Here is a 26,556-nt window from a genome sequence, read left to right as displayed (position 1 = left end):
AAAAGTTATTGATTGGTTTCCTGCGAATGGGCTTGCTCTGAACTTTAAAATAACACAGTATATCCAATTTTCTACTGCAAGGAGTGCAGTTTCTCCAATAAATATAACACATCAACAGAAGTCAGCAGCCATGATAGAGCATACTAAGTTTTTAAATGTACATATAGATGAGAATCTTAACTGGAAAATTCACAGTTTGCATTTCCTAAAGCGACTAGTTTCGGCAACTTTCTCAATCAGAGTAACTGCTAATTTTTAGGATACAGAAATTAGCAAGCTAACATACGTCGCATACTTTCACTTTCTACTGTCACAAGGAATAATACTTTGGGGTAACTCAAATGTATTCACTGCTCAAAAGAAAGTGATTAGAATAATGTGTGGGGCTCATAATCGCACATCTTGTAGACATCTCTTTAAAAGGTTAGGAATTCTTAAAACAGCCTCACAGTACATTTAATCACTAATGAAATTTGTTCTCAACAACATGGACCAGTCTCAAAACAACAGTGACATTCATGATTATAATACCAAAAGAAAGAAAGACTTACAGCATCCTCTGTTTTACCTATCTATGGCACAGAAACGGGTAAACTATGCTGCTGTAAGACTTTTCGATAAATTACCAGATGAAATAAATTCTGACAGACAGCAGTAATAGTTTTAAAAATAAATAGAAATCATTTCTCCTTGACAACTTCTTCCATACCATAGATGAATTCTTGAATAGGAATAAATAAATCTATAGGTATAATATATACATTTTGTGCCATTTAAAGGAATGAGGTAGGTAACTAAGATTTTGAGTTTAAAAAAAAAACTTGACTCATGTGAATATTGGGACAAAGGCAGTTCTGCCCCACAGGGTGCCCCAAAAGTTCCGTCACGTTGACGCCATCCAAGATGGCGACGATGACGTCACGCCCAACTCAGAGGGCACTACCCCACAGGGTGCTCCAAAAGTTCTGTCACAATGACGTCAGCCAAGATGGCGGCCATGACGTCATTCAAGATGGGTGATTTTGACAGAATGTTTAAATTTTGATGGGAAGATAGGTCAACTGGGCTACCTCCACTAACCTAACCCCCTCCCGCGGAACATGTTGGGAAGTTCAAATTTCATCAGGACAATGCAACACCTCTACTAACCTAAGAAAAATGGTTGGAAAGAAAGGGCAGTTGGGCTACCTCCACTAAGGCAACTCATCCGACCGCCACCTCATCCTAGGGATTGGTGGTACGTCTGAATTTTGAAGGGAAGATAGGACAATCGAGCTACACAACTGGCCATTAAAATTGCTACACCAAGAAGAAATGCAGATGATAAACAGGTATTCATTGGACAAATATATTATACTAGAACTGAGAAGTGATTACATTTTCACGCAGTTTGGGTGCATACATCCTGAGAAATCAGTACCCAGAACAACCACCTCTGGCCGTAATAACGACCTTGATACACCTGGGCATTGAGTCAAACAGAGCTTGGATGACGTGTACAGGTACAGCTGTCCATGCAGCTTAAACACGATACCACAGTTCATCAAGGGTAGTGACTGGCGTAATGTGACGAGACAGTTGATCGGCCAGACGTTTTCAGTTGGTGAGAGATCTGGAGAATGTGCTGGCCAGGGCAGCAGTCAAACATTTTCTGTAACCATAAAGGCCTGTACAAGATCTGCAACATGTGGTCGTGCATTATCCTGCTGAAATGTAGGGTTTCGCACGGATCGAATGAAGGGTAGAGACACGTGTCGTAACACATATGAAATGTAACGTCAACTGTTCAAAGTGCCGTCAATGCGAACAAGAGGTGACCAAGACGTGTAACCAATGGTACCCCATACCATCACGCCGGGTGATGTGCCAGTATGGCTATGACGAATACATGCTTCGAATGTGCGTTCACCGCGATGTCGCCAAACACGGATGCGACTATCATGATGTTGTAAACAGAACCTGGATTCATCCGATAAAATGACGTTTTGCCATTCGTGCACCCAGGTTCGTCGTTGAGTACACCATCACAGGCGCTCCTGTCTGTGATGGAGCGTCAAGCGTAACCACAGCCATGGTCTCCGAGCTGATAGTCCCTACTGCTGCAAACGGCGTCGAACTGTTCATGCAGATGGTTGTTGTCTTGCAAACGTCCCCTTTTGTTGACTTCGGGATCGAGACGTGGCTGCACGATTCGTTACAGCCACGTGGATAAGATGCCTGTCATCTCGACTGCTAGTGATACGAGGCCGTTGGGATTCAGCACGGCGTTCTGTATTACCCTCCTGAACCCACCGATTCCATATTCTGCTAACAGTCATTGGATCTCGGCCACCGCGAGCAGCAATGTCACGATACGATAAACCGCAGTCGCGATACGCTACAATCGACCTTTATCAAAGTCGGAAACGTGATGATACGCATTTCTCCTCCTTACATGTGGCATCACAACAACGTTTCAGCAGGCAACGCCGGTCAACTGCTGTTTGTGTATGGGTTGGAAACTTTCCTCATGTTAGCACGTTGTAGTTGTCTCCGGCGCCAACCTTGTGTGAATGCTCTCAAAAGCTAATCATTTGCATATCACAGCATCTTCTTCGTGTCGGTTAAATTTCGCTTCTGTGGCATGTCATCTTCGTGGTGTAGCAATTTTAATGGCCAGTAGAGTATCTCTACTAACCTAAGAAAATGGCGGGAAAGAAAAGGCACTTGAGCTACCTCCACTAACATAAGTCACCCGATTGCCACCTCGTCTTAGGAAAAGGTGGCGAGAGGACTCGAAATGTGCTAGACGTAAGTTTTTATTATTTTGCATGCACTATTTACTTAAACAATTTGATGCAGTACACCCATCCAGTGTGTTCACCACGATGTCCGGACTCCAGCTGCCCTAGTACACAATGCCACCACCAGTGGCCACTGTTGTCCATTCTGTGACATAATCTAAGATAGCGACCATGACATCAGCTGAGATGCAAAATACCGTTATCCAAGATGGCGGGAAACAGTGTGTTCACCACGAAGTCTGGGCCTAGTACACAGTACTGCCACGGCGCCATTGTCCGTTCCATGACGTAACCCAAGACGGTGGGGTGAAAAATGGCGCGAAACAGTGTGTTCACCATGAGGTCAGTACCTTGTACACAATATTGTCACCAGAGGGCGCTATCGTCTGTTCCATGACATAAATGAAGATGACTGTCTGGAGGGGAATGACTCAGCCTGTGCTGTGTTTCTGGAGAGAGGAAGGAGTGTACCTTATTTATTTTGGAACAATTTATTTAGGGATGAATTTGAGATATATTTATCACACTGATACAAAACACACGCTCTGACATGTTTGGGGTCACACCACACAGGCCACAGACCTGTAAACTACTTGTAAATAATGCTCTGCAGACACGCAAACAACTCCTGAATTGCTGAAATAATTTAAGTAGAAACATGCAAACTCCTACTAAATAATGCAGTACACTAATGTGCAGAAACGAAATCAACTCGTAAACTGTCAAAATAATGCATACGACAGCCTATAGACCTGCTCACAAGATAATTCAACAGACACGCAAACAACGTGCACAGACACTGGCCATCACCCACTGTCCACTAAACTGCACAGGACACTATCGCACACGATCCCAGAAGTCGAGATGCACTGGCAGCTGTCAAACCACGCACAGGTGCCTGCAAGCATGAAGCAGCGACATCCCTTTCATACTTGACACCCGAGAAATTCCTCTCGAAATACGCGATCACCTAGGCATCGTTGCTGACGCGGCTGGACGGGAACAAAGACCTATTTGCAGAGCGCAGATGCTCCAAGGGCGTGAGGCACCGCCGGACACAAGCCAGTGCGAGCCATCACCCTCACGCCTCTGCCGATGGCATGTGAAGGCCTTCGAGTGTTATACTGACGTCACATGTCTATCTAAATAAGTGCCAAGTAATCAACTGGACTGCACGCGCGTGTGTTCACCACTGCCGACGTCATCCCTCTCTCTACCTGCGATCCAGCAAAGACCTATTTCCAAAGCGACTCGCCCTCGCAAACGCTATAGAAAACTCTTCCACCAATCATGATATGTGACACACATACTGACGTCACAGATCATGCAATAGAAAAACGATTCCACTGCTCGCAAGATGTGTGTGTGTGATGCGCAAACTGATGTCATAGGTCATGCTCGCGACATGCGTGATGCGCATACTGACGCCTCGTTGCACATAGCTACAAAATTTGGCAAGTGCATCTAACAAGGTTCTCAATCCTGTACTGATGTCACATGGCTATGTCAAAAAAGAACTGAGGCGACCTCTCGGAAATTGTATAGTATCCCAGAAATAGTTAATGCGTGCTTTCTTGATGTCTCAACTGGAATGCATGGAAGTTGTTGCCCTACCAGAACCTGCTTACGAAAATAGCTCAGAATAACCTTGAAAGACACGTAACGTGTATCCACAGGACATGTGACCTGTAATTGAAGAAGTGTCATGATGATCTCTCCATTGGCAAAAGATTCCGGAATAGTCCCCCTTCGGATCTCCGGGAGGGGACTGCCAAGGGGGAGGTTACCATGAGAAAAAGATTGAATAATCAACGAAAGGATAACGTTCTACGAGTCGGGGCGGGGAATGTCAGAAGCTTGAACGTGGTAGGGAAACTAGAAAATCTGAAAAGGGAAATGCAAAGGCTCAATCTAGATATAGTAGGGATCAGTGAAGTGAAGTGGATGAAAGACAAGGATTTCTGGTCAGATGAGTATCGGGTAATATCAACAGCAGCAGAAAATGGTATAACAGGTGTAGGATTCGTTATGAATAGGAAGGTAGGGCAGAGGGTGTGTTACTGTGAACGGTTCAGTGACCGGGTTGTTCTAATCAGAATCGACAGCAGACCAACACCGACAACGATAGTTCAGGTATACATGCCGACGTCGCAAGCTGAAGATGAACAGATAGAGAAAGTGTATGAGGATATTGAAAGGGTAATGCAGTATGTAAAGCGGGACGAAAATCTAATAGTCATGGGCGACTGGAATGCAGTTGTAGGGGAAGGAGTAGAAGAAAAGGTTACAGGAGAATATGGGCTTGGGACAAGGAATGAAAGAGGAGAAAGACTAATTGAGTTCTGTAACAAGTTTCGGCTAGTAATAGCGAATACCCTATTCAAGAATCACAAGAGGAGGAGGTATACTTGGAAAACGCCGGGAGATACGGGAAGATTTCAGTTAGATTACATCATTGTCAGACAAAGATTCCGAAATCAGATAGTGGATTGTAAGGCGTACCCAGGAGCAGATATAGACTCAGATCACAATATAGTAGTGATGAAAATTAGGCTGAAGTTCAAGACATTAGTCAGGAAGAATCAATACGCAAAGAAGTGGGATACGGAAGTACTAAGGAATGACGAGACACGTTTGAAGTTCTCTAACGCTATAGATACAGCAATAAGGAATAGCGCAGTAGGCAGTACAGTTGAAGAGGAATGGACATCTCTAAAAAGGGCCATCACAGAAGTTGGGAAGGAAAACATAGGTACAAAGAAACCATGGGTAACAGAAGAAATACTTCAGTTGATTGACGAAAGGAGGAAGTACAAACACGTTCCGGGAAAATCAGGAATACAGAAATACAAGTCGCTGAGGAATGAAATAAACAGGAAGTGCAGGGCTAAGACGACATGGCTGCAGGAAAAATGTGAAGACATCGAAAAAGATATGAATGTCGGAAGGACAGACTCAGCATACAGGAAAGTCAAAACAACCTTTGGTGACATTAAAAGCAACGGTGGTAACATTAAGAGTGCAACGGAAACTCCACTGTTAAATGCAGAGGAGAGAGCAGATAGGTGGAAAGAATACATTGAAAGCCTGTATGAGGGAGACGATTTGTCTGATGTGATAGAAGAAGAAACAGGAGTCGATTTAGAAGACATAGGGGATCCAATATTAGAATCGGAATTTAAAAGAGCTTTGGAGGACTTACGGTCAAATAAGGCAGAAGGGATTGATAACATTCCATCAGAATTTCTAAAATCATTGGCGGCAGAGGCAACAAAACGACTATTCACGTTGGTGTGTAGAATATATGAATCTGGCGATATACCATCTGACTTTCGGAAAAGCATCATCCACACAATTCCGAAGACGGCAAGAGCTGACAAGTGCGAGAATTATCGCACAATCAGCTTAACAGCTCATGCATCGAAGCTGCTTACAAGAATAATATACAGAAGAATAGAAAAGAAAATTGAGAATGCGCTAGGTGACGATCAGTTTGGCTTTAGGAAAAGTAAAGGGACGAGAGAGGCAATTCTGACGTTACGGCTAATAATGGAAGCAAGGCTAAAGAAAAATCAAGACACTTTCATAGGATTTGCCGACCTGGAAAAAGCGTTCGACAATATAAAATGGTGCAAGCTGTTCGAGATTCTGAAAAAAGTAGGGGTAAGCTATAGGGAGAGACGGGTCATATACAATATGTACAACAACCAAGAGGGAATAATAAGAGTGGACGATCAAGAACGAAGTGCTCGTATTAAGAAGGGTGTAAGACAAGGCTGTAGCCTTTCGCCACTACTCTTCAATCTGTACATCGAGGAAGCAATGATGGAAATAAAAGAAAGGTTCAGGAGTGGAATTAAAATACAAGGTGAAAGGATATCAATGATACGATTCGCTGATGACATTGCTGTCCTGAGTGAAAGTGAAGAAGAATTAAATGATCTGCTGAACGGAATGAACAGTCTAATGAGTACACAGTATGGTTTGAGAGTAAATCAGAGAAAGACGAAGGTAATGAGAAGTAGTAGAAATGAGAACAGCGAGAAACTTAACATCAGGATTGATGGTCACGAAGTCAATGAAGTTAAGGAATTCTGCTACCTAGGCAGTAAAATAACCAATGACGGACGGAGCAAGGAGGACATCAAAAGCAGACTCGCTGTGGCAAAAAAGGCATTTCTGGCCAAGAGAAGTCTACTATTATCAAATACCGGCCTTAATTTGAGGAAGAAATTTCTGAGGATGTACGTCTGGAGTACAGCATTGTATGGTAGTGAAACATGGACTGTGGGAAAACCGGAACAGAAGAGAATCGAAGCATTTGAGATGTGATGCTATAGACGAATGTTGAAAATTAGGTGGACTGATAAGGTAAGGAATGAAGAGGTTCTACGCAGAATCGGAGAGGAAAGGAATATGTGGAAAACACTGATAAGGAGAAGGGACAGGATGGTAGAACATCTGCTAAGACATGAGGGAATGACTTCCATGGTACTAGAGGGAGCTGTGGAGGGCAAAAACTGTAGAGGAAGACAGAGATTGGAATACGTCAAGCAAATAATTGAGGACGTAGGTTGCAAGTGCTACTCTGAGATGAAGAGGTTAGTACAGGAAAGGAATTTGTGGCGGGCCGCATCAAACCAGTCAGTAGACTGACGAAAAAAAAAAAAAAACTTGAATGCATTTTTCCTCGCAGTCCTAATGTGGCATCCCATCCATCACGTGTTACCTTTCCTGCTTTCAACATATGCAAACGTTCTCACTGCTGTGTAGAGACTCCTATATCCCAGCACAAAGGATGTTGTGTGAATGAATCGAGCATTATGATTGGCTCTTATAGAATTTACCCTCTCAGTTACTGATGCAGCCGTTGTGGGAGCTCCGTCCACATTTCCTTTCTTTCTGCAGACGAGACGTTCAGTGGCAAAAAAAACTATTTTACACAGATCGCCATATTTCACCGACTATTAAACCCTGCAAAGTGCCCCTACATGTTGTCAAATATGGAAAGATTCAATTACACTGATCCCACACTGAGAACAGGAGCGTGAAACCAATCTCCAACCCAACAATATATCACTATGTACCGTGTCAATGTAGTAAACATACATTTCCTTTCCTGCACCATACAAAATCATCCCTTTTACATCATCCGCACATATACCACGAAGACAGACAGCACCGTATATACTCCTCGCAGCACTAGAAATTTCCATGCGAGGTTGGCAGTCATCCATCCAGACGGGTGACCAGAGCACCCTCAGCGGTCCGAAGTTACTCTCAGAATTGTTCTAGAAATTCGGGCTCGTTTCCCCTCAGCACAAACGCGTTACTGTTTCTGGTGCGCACCTGCTTGCTCGCTCGCTTTTCTGCACCCATCTCTAGACTCGGAGATTACAAGAACACATGTATTTTCACATGGTATAATATTATTTTCGCGATACTTCTTGATATCAAGCGCACGGCAGCATCCTACCGATCGCTCACGTAGCATAATTCCCAACATATAGACCGGAAATTTTTTCTTTGCAAACCCCGAACTTCAGCGAGTTGGAGCGTGCTCTAGACCACTGAGTAACTAGAAACTTGTCCCGTCTGCGAATACCTTTATGTGAGAACTCGAGGCAAATAGAGGAAAATGATACTTCCACTCGCGAATACCAAGGTCGGTGATGTAACAGATTCCGAATCATCCTTATAATTTACAAAGTCAACTAAGGTGTTTCTCCTGTCTAGAGAACCGGCAAACGTGTCTTTCACCTGGTAGATGCACACACCACAATCCATAAAGGCGCAAAATGCGCAGAAGCAGACAATCGCCCGTTTTCGTTACCCTTCATGGGAAGCCATCCTGAGCTTAAATTTCACAAAGATAATGCTCGCCCGCACGCGGCGAGATTTTCTACTGTTTGTCTTCGTGTTTGCCAAGCCCTACCTTGGACACCGAAGTAGCCAGATCTGTCCTAATTCGGAACATTAGGAGCATTATGGGAAGAGCCCTCCAACCATCTCGACGATCTGAGGCGCCAGTTGGGCAAAATCTGGCGCAATATCCCTCAGGAGGACATCCAACAACTCTATTAATCAATGCCAAACCGAGTAACTGATTACATAAGGGGCAGAGCTGGACCAACGCGTTGTTGACTTCCTTGGTTTGTGAAACTCTTTCTTTAGAATAGATCATCCAATTTTTGTGAAATTGCAGTCATTTATTTGTCTGTACATGTACATTACGTCTACAATTTCTGTCCCATTCAGATAATTCCTTTGTGGCGTGTCGCTTTTTTGTAGAGTGTACAGTGTGTGTGTGTGTGTGTGTGTGTTCGCAGTTGCATGTATGTATGTATGTGTGTACAAAACTTTTTCAAAGACTGCTGTAAATTTGTTTTTAATATTTAATCTCTATTTAGGGATTGTCTAACACTTACATTGTCATACACACATTCTCTACACTTGTGTGTTCAGTTTTCGTACGAAAACAAGACGTGAAGATGAAGTATATTCTCAACGTGGTTATTAATTATTAAAATAAATTTACAGAATTCTTCGACAAGTTACAGAGATAATTGATAAACTAAATAATTCACTATTAGCCCATAAAGTCAAGTTACCGTGGTCAAAAGAATACACAAATAGCGCGCTTCTTTGTCGCGTGGACGTGACGAAGGAGCACGTGTTTTATCATGGTGGAGGAGGAAAACATAAACATAGAACCATTTTGTTTCCAATGGACGAAATTTATTTTGTTTTCGTCTGAAGTGTGGACTATACCATCAAGCGAATCCCAGACATCCTCTAACTGTGCATTTTGTAACTGTATACTCTGTATCACTTAAATTTCATCCTACGCGCCCCAGTCTCAAAACGCAGAGTTTTGTTAGAGGCCATTTGATCCCGACAGTCGATCATGTCGCCCTGTCAGTGATATTTTACACTCCTGGAAATGGAAAAAAGAACACATTGACACCGGTGTGTTAGACCCACCATACTTGCTCCGGACACTGCGAGAGGGCTGTACAAGCAATGATCACACGCACGGCACAGAGGACACACCAGGAACCGCGGTGTTGGCCGTCGAATGGCGCTAGCTGCGCAGCATTTGTGCACCGCCGCCGTCAGTGTCAGCCAGTTTGCCGTGGCATACGGAGCTCCATCGCAGTCTTTAACACTGGTAGCATGCCGCGACAGCGTGGACGTGAACCGTATGTGCAGTTGACGGACTTTGAGCGAGGGCGTATAGTGGGCATGCGGGAGGCCGGGTGGACGTACCGCCGAATTGCTCAACACGTGGGGCGTGAGGTCTCCACAGTACATCGATGTTGTCGCCAGTGGTCGGCGGAAGGTGCACGTGCCCGTCGACCTGGGACCGGACCGCAGCGACGCACGGATGCACGCCAAGACCGTAGGATCCTACGCAGTGCCGTAGGGGACCGCACCGCCACTTCCCAGCAAATTAGGGACACTGTTGCTCCTGGGGTATCGGCGAGGACCATTCGCAACCGTCTCCATGAAGCTGGGCTACGGTCCCGCACACCGTTAGGCCGTCTTCCGCTCACGCCCCAACATCGTGCAGCCCGCCTGCAGTGGTGTCGCGACAGGCGTGAATGGAGGGACGAATGGAGACGTGTCGTCTTCAGCGATGAGAGTCGCTTCTGCCTTGGTGCCAATGATGGTCGTATGCGTGTTTGGCGCCGTGCAGGTGAGCGCCACAATCAGGACTGCATACGACCGAGGCACACAGGGCCAACACCCGGCATCATGGTGTGGGGAGCGATCTCCTACACTGGCCGTACACCACTGGTGATCGTCGAGGGGACACTGAATAGTGCACGGTACATCCAAACCGTCATCGAACCCATCGTTCTACCATTCCTAGACCGGCAAGGGAACTTGCTGTTCCAACAGGACAATGCACGTCCGCATGTATCCCGTGCCACCCAACGTGCTCTAGAAGGTGTAAGTCAACTACCCTGGCCAGCAAGATCTCCGGATCTGTCCCCCATTGAGCATGTTTGGGACTGGATGAAGCGTCGTCTCACGCGGTCTGCACGTCCAGCACGAACTCTGGTCCAACTGAGGCGCCAGGTGGAAATGGCATGGCAAGCCGTTCCACAGGACTACATCCAGCATCTCTACGATCGTCTCCACGGGAGAATAGCAGCCTGCATTGCTGTGAAAGGTGGATATACACTGTACTAGTGCCGACATTGTGCATGCTCTGTTGCCTGTGTCTATGTGCCTGTGGTTCTGTCAGTGTGATCATGTGATGTATCTGACCCCAGGAATGTGTCAATAAAGTTTCCCCTTCCTGGGACAATGAATTCACGGTGTTCTTATTTCAATTTCCAGGAGTGTATAATAGCAAGATAATGAAATAAACTTCAGCATTAAGCCACGGCTGTCGTTACACTCCTACATGCCTCAGTAAGAGAGCGAGTCGACGAGTAGGAAGTGAGCGCTGAGCAGTTGTTCTCAGACTCGTCGAAGTCGCGAAACTACGGTTGGAAGGAAGCAAACCCGTATAGTAGTGACGTAACACCCACGCCTTGATTTCTAATGTATGCAACCCTCAACAGTAAACTCGTTCTCGCTCTGTTTCTGATCTCTGGGGTTCAGTTGTATGGTGAAAGGTATGCTGATCCAGTGAAGGTTGTCTGTCTTTGCGAGCACTATGAACAAATTTCTAGAAAGTGGAAGCGTGATGAATGAAACATGCCAATGAAAAAGAGCAGAAAGTAATACGAGAGAAATGAAACTAACATTCTAGCAACATTATCTCACAATGTCCGCTTCCGGTAGCTGAGTGGTCAGCGTGGCAGAATGTCAATCCTCTGGGCCCGGGTTCGATTCCTGGCTGGGTCGGAGATTTTCTCCGCTCAGGGACTGGGTGTTGTGTTGTCCTAATCATCGTCATTTCATCCCCATCGACGCTCAGGTCGCCGAAGTGGCGTCAACTCGAAAGACCTGCACCAGGCGAACGGTCTACCCGACGGGAGGCCCTAGCCACACGATAGTTTTTTTTTTTTTAATCTCACAATGCACATGTCACTATAACGCCGAGTGAGTATATGGGCCGACTTCAAAAAGTAAGTTACAATTGTCATGGCAGGCCAGGTAACTCTTATTGTATGCTGTGCTACACTCCAAAGTCACTCAAATACATGACACTGTTTTTCAACAGTCACCATGTCTCTGTTAACAATGGTCAAAATATCAATCGTTCAGATTTCCTGTGATAGAAAACTGCTCCTTGGTCACAAAGCCATTCGACAACCGCTGCCTGAACGTCCTCACTGACGAAAAATTAATTCACTCAAGATGTTCTTCTATTGTCTGGACGCTATCGTCTATGATCGATGTCGATGGTCTTCTTCTCCGATTCATATAATTGACGTCTGAACGCCCTCGGTCAGATTGTTGGCACCATTCCACTACGACAGGACGTGAAATTGCATTCTGTCCACATACCTGTGAATTTGTGTGCAGTTTAGACATTTTGTCCATAAAAATTGTAGCGTCCCGCGTACTTAGACTGTGGAGTATGTATATAGCTGCCACCACACTACACTTTTACGCTGTGTTGCATCTGTTCTATCTCTGCAGGAATCTCGGAACGTTACTCCCTTCTGACAATGTGCTTCCCTTGCTACACAATGGTCTTAGCGTGATACAGGATGTGTAACTTATTTTCTGAAGGCCCTACGTACAAGTAGGTTCAGCCAACGAAGTGTTCTGCTTTCCGCATTTCGCTCCATCAACACTTCATGGTAAGGATTTTCAAATTTCATTACTGTTCTCTGAGTGGTGTTCATGAAAACTGCGAAGTGACATGGCATTTCTAGCCAAGAATTTGTTTACAGATGAAGCAATGTTTACAACTCAAGGACAAATAAACATTCGCTGTATACGCTACTGGCCAGATGAAAATCCAAGCTGGCTGATAGAAATGGATAAGCAACAACCTTAATCTGTCAATGTTTGGTTTGGGCTTATCAAATATCACATCACTGGTTTCTGTTTTACTGATGAGACTCTACGAAGCCACAAGTGTAAACAGTTTCTAACAGACCTGCTTTATAGTTATTGGAAGACATCCCGCTGGACATACGTCAATCCATGTGGTACCATTATGACAGATGCCTACTTATTTCGCACGGATGATTACAGTCCTACTTAACAGGACATTTGGAGATCGCTGGATCAAGCTTTCGGGAAACATAAAATGTCCTAACACCTCTGGACTTTTAGCTGTGGAGAAAATTAAAACACGAGCTCTACAAGAAAAATAGCGAAGACTTCAAAGGATATGAAATGACGTTTGACATGGACCTGTTTCGCGGTAAGTCCAGAGGAAGCTCAGCGTACAGTATTGTTGGTCCGGAATCCGTTTATAGCATGTATCAGTGCTCAAGGACAACATTTTGAGCACTTGATACGACAGCCATAATAATGAACACAGGAAGAGTGACTGAGCTATGAGTACACTGACATTTGGTACGGGCGGCAAACTTCGTGGGACCTCATCTGCTGCTGGCAGTACAGTCATTGGCGGCAATGTTATCTTCTTACCACTCGATCAAAAAGTTCTACACGTGTTTTATCATAAAAAATCTTTTCTAAGTTTCTTTCCAATGCCATAGAAGGAAGCAAACCGAAAATAAAGTCATTGTCAAATTTGTCACCTATGAACGTCATAAATTACTTGCGCAAGTCAGAAAATTCGCAGTCTGTCTGCATAACTTAGTGAAATCTGCAACCTTGTGATTCACTACCTATAGATATATTTTGGGTGGCTGTCTTACAAGGGGATCACACGGCAATCGGATTTTTGTGATTCTTTGTATTTATGGTACTTGAAATTCAGAACTTCAGTCCAATCTCGCAAAGTAGTGCGACGCAACTCTAAAAAATTATCAATTTTCTCAACTTTGAAGTTCTGCGATTAAATATAAAATTTATGAAATATATGGTAATTAACACTTATCCGATTATCATTGTTTATGAAAATGCATGTGAATTGAGGGGAAAAGTGATTACAGAGAGCATCTTTTCATGGAGAGAATTAACAATAGGCCTACTTGCTCTCGTCGTATGTTTACAAACTTTGAAGAACGCACGTTACTATTAGCTGACACTGAACGGTGCTTGCAGAAACCGAGATCCCATGCTACTGGCCTGAAGATTGAGATTCGGTGTGGAAGATAGCAGGCTCGCTTGACTGCGTGAATGGCAAGGTGTGCAAGCCAGGCACTCTGCAATCTTTCTCAAAGGAGTGTATCTGGTAAAAAAATTTAATTGTCTTACATCTCATAGCTTCAGACATCAGGTTCATGATGATCTACCCATCATTTCATTAATGGTCATAGTTATTGTGGTACTTAGATTAAGTAAACTACTGGAATGCATCTGGATAATTGGCGTTGGAAAATAAGGATCGCTGTGAATATGCGATTGGTGCATGTTACGTCATATAATGCTGCATGTGAAATGTAACTAGCATACTGAATTATTATTTAAACTTAGAAGGCTATAGCTGTCTATCACCAATCTTGAGAACATGGGTTGTATGTAGAGCACTCCCTACCTATCATGCACGTCAGCGAAAAACCCAGAACGTTATATTCGCAACATTCCTTGCATCTCATAAACAGTTTGAGGTACCGAAACAAGATTTTGGCTAATACGCATAGAGTATTTTACCGTACGATTAATATGCTAAACTTTCATATCTAGCATGATATTCAAGCAATTACAGATTTTTTTAATGAAGTAATGTAATTTTTAGGGGCCATCGATAGTCGGTGAAACGAGAATTGCTTTGAGTAACAATATAAATGAAGAAATTATATGTTTATTTTTATACTATGGAAGAATATTTTCACAAACTATTAATCCTGTTTCAGGATTCTGTCGCATTTCAGCCGCTATAGAATATTGGCGAGATGAATACTTGTGACCTCTGCTATGTTTTGCCAAAAGAAATAAATTGTAAAATGCCTACAAGACAACTTGCGTATTACTCAGAACTCGTCACTGATACCGTTTTTCTGAAGAAAAAAGGGAATAAGAAGTCTAGGCAAAATAAATCGCTAATTCTGTGGAAATTTCGGCGGAATCGTCTATCTCAAAGTATTTTTAATAGTAAATGATGTGGATTAAAATCGGCCAAATGGATTTTATTTCTATAAGCAGCAGTCGAATGAAAACCAGACAGATGGAAAATAAAGTAAATAAATTGTTCATTATTTCGAAAGTAATCTGTTAGCTCATTTGTCCGACTTTGAGACAAGCTAGCCAATGCCTTCATGGAAAATGTTTGGGGTTGCCTAGAAATCGTGACTGTACCCAGGCTTGCACCTCTTCGTCCAAAGCAAAGCAAAAACCTCGAATGTCTTTCTTTAGAGCCCAAAAATATGGACAACGCATGGGGAGAGCTGGGGACTCAACGGAGGATGTGTAATGACTTACCATCGAAACCACTGTAGCGTACTCAAAACGACCTTGGCAACGTATGGGCGACTACGCTGCAGAAGTTTCGCTGGGAAGCCCTCACACATCCTCCATACAGCCCCAATCTCTCTGCATGCTATTTCCATAATTCTGGAGCCCTGAAGAAAGACATCCACGGTCGTCGATTTACTTAGGCCGAAGAAGTGCACGCCCGGGTACAATCATGGTTCTGTGGCCAGCTGCAAACATTTTTCCATGAAGGCATTTGCCGTCTTGTTTCACAGTGGGATAAATGCATTAACAGTTATGGTGACTGCTTTTGAACTAATAAACGGTTTATTTACTTTTTTCCATCTGTCTCATTTTCATTTGATTGCCTCTTATATAATGATGAGACATTTACACGGACAGCTGTGGACAGACAACAATTTATTGGTTATGAACTATAGACTAAAACTGAAGAAACTGCAAAAAAAAAAGAGAAATTAAGAAGATGAAACCTGGACACAGTGAAAGAACGAAAGGTTTTTGAGAGTTTCAGAGGGAACATTAGGCAACGAAGGGAAAGGAACACAATATAAGACGAATAGGTAGCTTTGAGGAATGAAATAGTGAAGGCGGCAAGGGTTAGTAGAATACTTTCGAGAGCATAGGAGACAATGAATTTAATTGATGAAAGGAGAAAATATAAAAATACAGCAAATGAAGAATGCGAAAGGGAATACAGGTGTTTAAAAAATGAAATTGATAGAAACTGTAAAACAAGAACGGCTATAGGACTATTTGCAAGGCCGTAGAAACATGTATTACGAGGAGGAAGGGACATATGCCGAAAGGAAAATTAAAGAGGCCTTTGGAGAAAAGAGAAGCAGCTGTATGAGTATCAAGATCTCAGGTGCGAAACCAGTGCTAAGGAACGAAGGGAAACCTGAAAGGTGGAAGGAATGTATAGGTGGGCTATACAAGGGAAATGGTCCGTCTCGGTAGCTGAGTGGTCAGCGCGATGGAATGCCGTGCAAAGGGGCCCGGGTTCGATTCCCGGCTGGGTTGGAGATTTTCTCCGCTCAGAGACTGGGTGTTGTGTTGTCTTCATCATCATCATACAGTATCATCCCCATGGACACGCAGGTCGCCGAAGTGGCGTCAACTCGAAAGGCGACAGTTCTACCCGCCGGGAGGCCCGAGTCACACGACATTTCATTTCACAAGGTAACTGAATTTGAAGGCAGTATTATGGAAAGGAAAGAGGAGATAGACAAAGATGAGATGGGAGATACGATACTGCGAGAAGAATTTGGCAGGGCACTGAAAGACCTAAGTTGAAACAAGATCCCTGGAGAGGACTATATTCCCGCGGAATTACTGAGATCCTTGGGAGAGCCAGCTATGAAAAAACTATTCCACCTTATATTCAAGATATATCACAAAAGCGAAATACCGTCCAACTTCAAGAACAATGTAATATTCAAATTCCAAAGACAACAGGTGCTGAAAGGTGTGAACACTACCGAACTATCAGTTTAATAAGTCATGGTTGCAAAATACTAACACGAAGTTTTTACAGAACAATGAAAAAATGCTGGCAGAAGACGTCAGGAAGCCGGCCGGGGTGGCCGCGCGGTTCTAGGCGCTTTAGTCTGGAACCGAGCGACCGCTACGATCGCAGGTTCGAATCCTGCCTCGGGCATGGATGTATGTGATGTCCTTAGGTTAGTTAGGTTTAAGTAGTTCTAAGTTCTAGGGGACTGATGACCTCAGATGTTAAGTCTCATAGTGCTCAGAGCCATTTGAACCATTTGAAGACGTCAGGAAAGTTTAGTTTGGGTAGGAAAACGAAGGATAATAACACTGAATCTACTTCTCTTACATGATAGCATGATAGCTTAAGAAAAGGCAAAACTATATTTATGCGGCCTTGCTAATTGTTTGTCACTAAACTTTGAAAAAAAAAATCACATGCAGTTCACACCCTGTAAGAGTCCAACCCCCCTCTCCCCCTCCTCTCCCTCCCCGTCCAGTATATGCCTAAAGTATGGCGACAAGGAGACAGAAGAAGCTGACAGCGTTAAATTCTTGGGATTATAGGTTGATAAAAAAATTCGCCTGGGAAGAGCAAACCGCATTGCTGCTGAAGCGCCTAAACAAAATTTTTATTTACAGTGTGGATGTTGCCAAAGATATGTGTTACAGAAACAAAAAGTTAGTTTACTTCGCTTATTTTCATTCATTAATATCATATGGGATCATTTTTTTAGGTAGCTTACCAAACCAAGCTAAAGATTTCCGAGTTCAAAAGGATGTATAGGAATTTTTTTTGTCTCAACTCAAGGACCTTCTTCAGAAGTCTATTGAAGGAGCTGGAGATATTAACTATGGTTGTCCAATATATTTACCATTAATGATATTTGTCATAAATAATATCTCTCTCTTTCAGACCCACAGCTCAGTTCAGCGAATCAATACGAGAAATTACAATAATCACAGAGATTTCAATTCACTTACTTTCATCCAAAAATATATCCATTGCACAGGGAAACATATTTTCAATAACTTGTCAGCAGTCATAAATAGTCTTACTAATACAGCTCAAGAGGATCCTCAAGAATTTGTTCGTAGTCAGCGCCTTCTATTCCACTGACGAATTCTTGGGAGATTCAAATGATGTATAGATATTACCAATAATATTAAATTATTTAGTACTTAGGATTCAATGCGGTAATGTACTAAATATAAATGTGCTGTAAACTGAATCCTAACAATTATATGCACTTCATTTTATTGTACATTTACATGTTTTGCGACAAATTTGTTATTACCTTTTAAACTAAAATGTAAGAGTATTTGAGTTATTCCACATTCATGGGGACCGTTTCCCTAGTATCTGTGGATCAGACGTAAACATACCTAATTGCCGGCCGGGGTGACCGAGCGGTTCTAAGCGCTACAGTCTGGAGCCGCGCGATCGCTACGGTAGCAGGTTCGAATCCTGCCTCGGGCATGGATGTGCGTGATGTCCTTAGGTTAGTTAGGTTTAAGTAGTTCTAAGTTCTAGGGGACTGATGACCTCAGAAGTTAAGTGCCATTGTGCTCAGAGCCATTTGAACCATACCTAATTTTTTTGTAAGTATGTATTACGTATTCTTGTTGTATGACAAGTTCCAGATCCTTGAGGATATCCTCACTGTGGACAAATAAAAAGTAATCTAACTTAATATAATGTTATCTCTTCTTCTGGCTTTTCCGTGTTATTGCTCGTTCTGCAGCAGCCAATTTAACGCCTACTCCAGGCTGGATTCTTTCGGTACTGCCGCCACAGTGCAATGTTACTCTCGTTTGGCTGGAACTTTGTATTATGAAAAATACACCCTGTACAAGGTAATTAAAAATGAAATTTTTACACTAATTACAATCATTACTATAAGTATTTTCTTAATTATTACACCGTCTGTCCAAAAAGTTCCGAGACTGAATTTATTCCTAGCGTGTGAGCGACATGAGCGCAGTAACTACGGTCCCAATTTGAACTAACAAGGGAACCTCCCCTTCGCACCCCCCTCAGATTTAGTTATAAGTTGGCACAGTGGATAGGCCTTGAAAAACTGAACACAGATTGTGGTGTCACCGCTAGACACCACACTTGCTAGGTGGTAACTTAAATCGGCCGCGGTCCTGTAGTACATGTCGGACCCGCGTGTCGCCACTGTGTAATCGCAAACCTAGCGCCACCACATGGCAGGTCACAAGACACGGACTAGACCTCGCCCCAGTTGTACGGAAGACATAGCTTGCGACCAGACGTACGAAGCTTTCCTCTCATTTGCCGAGAGACAGATAGAATAGCCTTCAGCTTAGTCCATAGCTACTACCTAGCAAGGCGCCAATTGTATCAGTGCTAATAGCGTACTAATATTCAAGAGAGATGTATTCCAACAAGAGAATAAAGATAAGTATTAAACGCATCTACGTACTTTTCCTCTTATTCATTAATAAGTCTCATGTTCCAGAACTTCAAGCCCGTCTGCGTTAGTTTAGCGTGCACCTAGCTACCTCATTGTGTCTATGCTGTATGAAATAGACACAACATTATTTGGCGACGAGTAAAAGAGTTTGTATTGATTCGTTTGTGTCATGGCTTCGCCACAATCTCCAGATGTACTGTCCGAATTTTTTCGCTTGCAGAATCAGCAGACGCAGGCGTTATTGGAAGCCCTTGGACAGCTCGTCCAGGGTCAACGTGCCCTGCAAACCGATGCGGCAGCCGCCGCTTCTTCGCTACCGCTGCCACAAAACGCTGTTGCACCTCCCTTTCGGCCATACGTGGCGGCCGAAGAGTCGTGGACTGAGTGGTCCCGACAATTTGCCTTCCATCTAGCAGCCTACAGAATTCAAGGTAATGAGCGGCAGCCGTTTTTGCTTTCTTGTGTCGGTGTGTCTACCTACCGTGTGATTGTGAAATTGTTTCCCCGACGCGACGTAGCAACTCTGTCCTACGAAGAAATTTTGTCTGCTTTAGATGCCTATTTCAAAGAAACAGTAAATGTAGTTGCAAAACGGTATACGTTCTTTCGTACAAAACGTACGGCCGGTCAGACTAATAGGGAGTGGGTAGCAACTTTGCAAGGACTTACTAGGGAGTGTGCCTTTGAATGTGAATGTGGCCTTCCTTATTCAGATACAATGGTGCGTGATGCAATAGCACAGAACGTTTCTGATGTTCGCATACGGGAACAGATTTTGAAACTAGTTAATCCCTCCCTTCAACAAGTGATAGACATATTGGATAGGCAAGACACACTTGACTTTGCACGGGACTCATTTGAAACTTCGCCAGCAGTGTGTCACATTCACCGGCCCGCCGGGCCCGCTGCACGGGACGCTAGGCGGCCCTCGCGCCCGTCTTCGCAGCGGCAGCCTACCTTGCAAACACGTGCGCCGCGTAAGCAAGCAAATGCAGTGAAATCATGCCCGCGGTGTGCAACTAGACATTCGCGTGAAAATTGCCCGTCACGCCAAGCTATTTGCTTTTACTGCCAAAAGAAAGGACATGTTCAAAGTGTTTGCCAGAAAAAGCTTCGATCAGACAATCACACAAATTCCAGGCCCTTTGCTTCGCGCCGGAATCGAACCCAGGACAATCCGGCACGTGGACCTTCAACCATGGACATTCATGTAGTTCATTCCCACCCGTCCAGTGACACTTTAGCTAACAGTGACTGTGTTCGTCCCACCAAAAGTGTGCGTCGCCGTCGCCGGAAATCCCGTAAAGTCGCAAGTGCTTCTGTACCTGTCTCAGTTCAAATTGCACGTGACAGTCGCTCTTGTCGTCAGCAGAACAATAAACTTTTTGTGGACTTAGACTTTGAAGGCAAAGTGATCCCCTTCCAGCTAGATACAGGAGCTGCAGTTTCATTGCTCAATCACGACACGTACAAACAACTGGGCGCCCCGCCGTTGCGTGCCGCAAATGTTAAGTTAACTAGTTACTCAGGACAACAGATCCCTGTATTAGGACAGTGCAGCCTTATTGCAACATACAAAGGACAAACGAAACTTGTGTCATTTTACGTTCTTCGTTCGTCTGGTGCAGTGAACTTGTTTGGTTTAGATTTGTTTCAATTGTTTAATTTGTCTATAGTAAATCAGGTCCTATCAGTGAATCAGACTGTGCCTTCCGCCAGTGTTTCTAGTCTTTGTGAAGAATTTGCAGACATTTTTGCACCGGGCCTTGGTTGCGCTAAGAACTATGCTGCTCGTTTGGAACTGAAAGACAACGCGCAACCGAAATTTTTCAGAGCGCGCAATGTTCCCCACGCATTGCGTGATGAGGTCGCAAGAACATTGCACGATTTAGAATCTCAAGGTGTCATTGAACGTGTGCAGGCTTCTCTCTGGGCCTCACCCTTAGTAATTTTGCCAAAACCTTCCGGAAAACTGAGACTTTGTGTGGACTTCAAGGCAACTGTGAATCCACAGCTTGTGACTGCTACTTTTCCTTTGCCCCGCCCGGAAGATCTTTTTGACAAACTGTGCCCGGGAAACTATTTTTCAAAATTGGACCTCGCAGATGCGTACTTGCAACTACCTGTGGACGAAGAATCTCAGCGCGTCTTAGTGGTAAACACGCATCTTGGCTTGTATCGCTTCAAACGACTGCCATTCGGGTGTGCATCCGCCCCTGCATTGTTTCAGCAATATTTACAAACTGTTTGTGCGTCGGTCCCTACTGCTGCGAACTATCTGGACGATATTGTGATCTCAGGAAAGACAGAAGCCGAACATTTGCAGAATCTCCGAACATTATTTCAGGTCTTGCGTCAGAATGGTCTTCGCTTGAGGAAGGACAAATGTGTGTTTTTTGCTCGGGACTTACCCTACCTGGGGCATGTCCTTAACGCCCAAGGAATACATCCGAGTCCAGAACACCTCCGTGCCATACAGGACTTGCCGTCAGCACAAAACGTGAAACAGCTCCAGAGTGTGATGGGTAAGGTAAATTATTATCATCGGTTTCTGCGCAATGCTTCTTCCATTTCAGCTCCGCTTCATCGCTTACGCCGTAAAGGTGTTCCGTTCGTCTGGACGACGGAATGCGAACGCGCCTTTCGCCAGTTGAAATCGGCGTTACTTTCAAATACTTGCCTTACGCCATTCGATCCCCGAAAACCCCTTTTGTTGATGGTCGATGCATCGGATTTCGGGATCGGTGCTGTGCTTGCGCACAAAGATGGCTCGCATGATCGCCCTATTGCCTTTGCGTCAAAATTGCTCTCATCTGCGCAAAGAAATTATTCACAAATAGAGAAAGAAGCTTTAGCTCTCGTGTTGGGTGTTACCAAATTCCATGACTTCTTGTATGGTCGTCACTTTACCATCATCACGGACCACAAACCTTTGACATCGCTTTTTCATCCAACCAAGCCTGTCCCTCCACGTACAGCGCAGAAATTCATTCGCTGGTCGCTTTTTCTCTCGCAGTACCGCTACGATATCTTGTATCGGTCCACTGCTAAGCACGGCAACGCTGATGCGTTGTCCCGTTTGCCTGTTGCTGAGGATAAAGCATTCGATTCTTCCGAACTTGCTTGCATGTTTATTGATTCGGAAACCGATGACGTGGTCGAATCGTTTCCGATTGATTTTCGTCGTGTAGCTACAGCCACAGCTGCTGACCCTGTCCTTGCTACTGTTTTGCGTTTTGTTGCTACGCAATGGCCCTTGTCCAAGTCACGGATCGAAGATCCTTTGGTTCGCCGTTTTTTTGCTCACAAGGAGAGACTTTTTGTACGACGTGGTGTTTTGTTGTTGCGTTCCGATAATGATCAGTCCAGAGTCGTGGTCCCACGTTCGTTACAGTCCTCTGTCTTAAAGCTTCTCCACCAAGGACATTGGGGTATAGTGCGTACGAAACAACTTGCTCGTCAGCACTGTACTTGGTTCGGAATCGATGCTGCGATTACGAATATGTGCTCCTCTTGCGTGGCGTGTGCCGAACAACAATCCGCACCGCCGCGGAAATTCTTTGCATGGCCGCAAGCCACTTCCCCTTGGCAACGCTTGCACATCGATTTTGCTGGTCCATTCTGGAATGCTCGATGGTTGGTTGTGGTCGATGCTTTCAGTAATTTTCCTTTTGTTGTCCGGATGTCTTCCACGACGTCTTCTGCCACAATCCAAGCCTTGTCTGCTATCTTTTGCATTGAAGGTCTTCCGCAGACTATTGTTTCCGACAATGGCCCACAATTCATGTCCGCAGAATTTCAGTCATTCTGCAACGCCAATGGTATTCACCATCTGACATCCGCGCCGTTTTCGCCTCAGTCAAACGGTGCCGCGGAACGATTGGTCCGGACTTTCAAGTCCCAGATGTTGCAATTGAACGAGTCGCATTCTCGGGAGGACGCATTGTTGCTCTTTTTGTCTTCATATCGTTCTCAGCCTCGCGATGGTCGCTCGCCGGCTGAGTTGCTCAATGGTCGATCTCATCGCACCCTGATGTCTTTGCTGCATCCGCCGCATCAGGTTCCTGTGCTGCGGCAGACTCCTGCTTTTGCTCCTGGCGACGTTGTCTATTATCGCAACTATCGCGGTTCACAGCGTTGGCTCGCAGGGCGCATTCTTCGCTGCCTCGGCCGCGCGATGTATTTGGTATTGGGGGCCTCTGGTGAGGTGCGTCGGCATCTCAATCAGCTGCGCCTCTGTCGTCGCCTGGGTTCTGCCGCTCCCCGTCTGCTTTCAGCGACGGTGCCGTCAGGTCAGCGCCTTGGGGACCCATCTACTGGCTCGCCTCATCCCCACGTGTTACCGACGCTGCCTTCCATTTTGCCTCATGGCGTCGCGCCGCCGCCGCAGCTGCCGCCGGCGCCGCCCGCAGGGGACGCTTCGCTGCAGCCGCCACGCGCCTCCCTGGGTCGCGCGCCGCCGCTCGCTTCCCGTGACCAGCCGTCCTCCGCCATGGACCTCTTGCCCGCTCCGGACCAGATGTCTTCGCCCGTCGGGTGCTCCGACCACATGGAGGTCGACCCTTCGGCCCCTCCTGTCTCATTACGTGCGCATACACCCCATGTTGACGTGCACCCTGGACTAGGTTTGCAGGCGTTTCCTAGCTCCCCTCGGACCGAATGGCCGGGTGCTGGTGGCACAGCCTCGCCTGTTGTTAGGCTCCCCACCTCATCGCATACGTCAACATGGGGTCCTCCCCACGGCGGGCGGAAGCCTTATCTCACGACCGTTCGCCGATTTGCGGGGGAGGAATGTGGTGTCACCGCTAGACACCACACTTGCTAGGTGGTAACTTAAATCGGCCGCGGTCCTGTAGTACATGTCGGACCCGCGTGTCGCCACTGTGTAATCGCAAACCTAGCGCCACCACATGGCAGGTCACAAGACACGGACTAGACCTCGCCCCAGTTGTACGGAAGACATAGCTTGCGACCAGACGTACGAAGCTTTCCTCTCATTTGCCGAGAGACAGATAGAATAGCCTTCAGCTTAGTCCATAGCTACTACCTAGCAAGGCGCCAATTGTATCAGTGCTAATAGCGTACTAATATTCAAGAGAGATGTATTCCAACAAGAGAATAAAGATAAGTATTAAACGCATCTACGTACTTTTCCTCTTATTCATTAATAAGTCTCATGTTCCAGAACTTCAAGCCCGTCTGCGTTAGTTTAGCGTGCACCTAGCTACCTCATTGTGTCTATGCTGTATGAAATAGACACAACACAGTTCAATCGAGAAAACAGGAAGAAGTTGTGTGGAACTATGAAAAAAATAAGCAAAATATACAAACTGAGTAGTCCATGCGCAAGGTAGGCAACATCAAGGAGCGTATTAGCTTACGAGCGCCGTGGTCCCGTGGTTAGCGTGAGCAGCTGCGAAACGAAAGGTACGTTACAAAAAAACGTCCTTAGTTCAAATCTTCTCTCGAGTGACAAGTTTAATTTTTTATTTTCAGATAATTATCAAAGTTCAGGCACTCACACATAATCAACTTCGCTCTCCAAAATTCCAGGACATGTTCAGATTTGCTTGGACATATACAGGATTTGACGGTCTACGCACGGAAACATTTGAAAACGTAAAAAACATATGTTTTGACAGAGCACAGGGAAAACTGTGCGACTGTGAAACTGTTGCATTCATTTGATGCAGTTTATGTGACAAACTCTTTTCATCACTTTTTTGGGAGTGATTATCACATCCACAACAAAACCTAAATCGGGTAAGGTAGAAGAATCTTTTTACCCATTCGCCAAGTGTGCAAGTTAGGTGGGTCGACAACTTATTCCTGTCATGTGACGCACATGCCGTCACCAGTGTCGTAAAGAATATATCAGACGTGTTTTCCTGTGGAGGAATCGGTTGACCTATGACCTTGCGATCAAATGTTTTCGGTTCCTATTGGAGAGGCACGTCCTTTCGTCTACTAATCGCACGGTTTTGCGGTGCGGTCGCAAAACACAGACACTAAACTTATTAGAGTGAACAGAGACGGCAATGAATGAACGGACAGATCGTAACTTTGCGAAAATAAAGAAAGTAAAATTTTCACTCGAGGGAGGACTCGAACCAAAGACCTTTCGTTCTGCAGTTACTCAGGCTAACCACGAGACCACGGCGCTCATCACCTAACATTCTCCTTGATGTTGCCTATCTTACACATGGACATCTCAGTTTGTTTATTTTGCTTATTTTTTCATAGTTCCACACAACCGCTTCCTGTTTTCTCGATTGATCTGTGTTCAGTTTTTCAAGACCTATCCACTGTGTCAATTTATAACTAAATCTGAGAGGGGTGCGATGGGGAGGTTCCCTTGTAAGAACTGTGAACAACAGATGTGCTTTTGATCAGTCAGTTGTGAACAGGCGGTGTTAAGTAGTGGACATGTGACCGTAGGGCGCCAACGCAATAGCGATAGTGCAACATCTCTAAATCAAGTGTTCACGACATTCTTCAGAATATTTTGAAAAACAGAAGTGTGTGCCAAGTTTGTCCCCCCTGCCTGGACTCCTGAACAAAAGCAGCGGTGCGTGGACGTCCGCCGCGACTTGACTGAAATGCAAAACGCGGACGGGTGACGAGACTTGGTGTCATAACATGAACGTAGCACAAGACGACAAAGTGCAGAAGTTCACACAAAGGGTCAATGCTTTGACATCATTACCGACATTCAAGTCAATGTGAAGCGAGAGTTGAACAATATCTCAAAGAAGAACTTTCCTGTCGGTTTCACACTGCTGTACGAAAGTTCCGTTGAGTCGTTCCGGAGAGGTGAGGGTGGGGGGTGGGGGGTGGGGGGTGGGGGGGGGTCGGCATGGGTGATAGTGAGAGAGAGAGACTACGTAGAACATCAGGAGCATTAAATCTATCATCTTAACTTTTCTCTAGTTTTTATTAATTCAATGTCAAATCGTTTTGGAATGACAGGCTATGTATAATACTAACAAGGGAACCTCCCCATCGCACCCCCCTCAGATTTAGTTATAATTTGGCACAGTGGATAGGCCTTGAAAAACTGAACACAGATCAGTCGAGAAAACAGGAAGAAGTTGTGTGGAACTTTGAAAAAATAAGCAAAATATACAAACTGAGTAGTCCATGGGCAACATACGCAACATTAAGGATAATTCGGGCTCAGGACCGCCGTGGTCCCGTGGTTAGCGTGAGCAGCTGCGAAGCGAGAGGTCCTTGGTTCAAGTCTACCCTCGAGCGAAAAGTTTACTTACTTTATTTTTGCAAAGTTATGATCTGTCCGTTCGTTCATCGACGTCTCTGTTCACTGTAATAAGTTTAGTGTCTGTGTTTTGCGACCGCACCGCAAA

The sequence above is a fragment of the Schistocerca nitens genome, chromosome 4, assembly GCF_023898315.1.
Source record: "Schistocerca nitens isolate TAMUIC-IGC-003100 chromosome 4, iqSchNite1.1, whole genome shotgun sequence".
Lineage (NCBI taxonomy): Eukaryota > Metazoa > Arthropoda > Insecta > Orthoptera > Acrididae > Schistocerca > Schistocerca nitens.
This window is presented reverse-complemented; position numbering follows the sequence as displayed.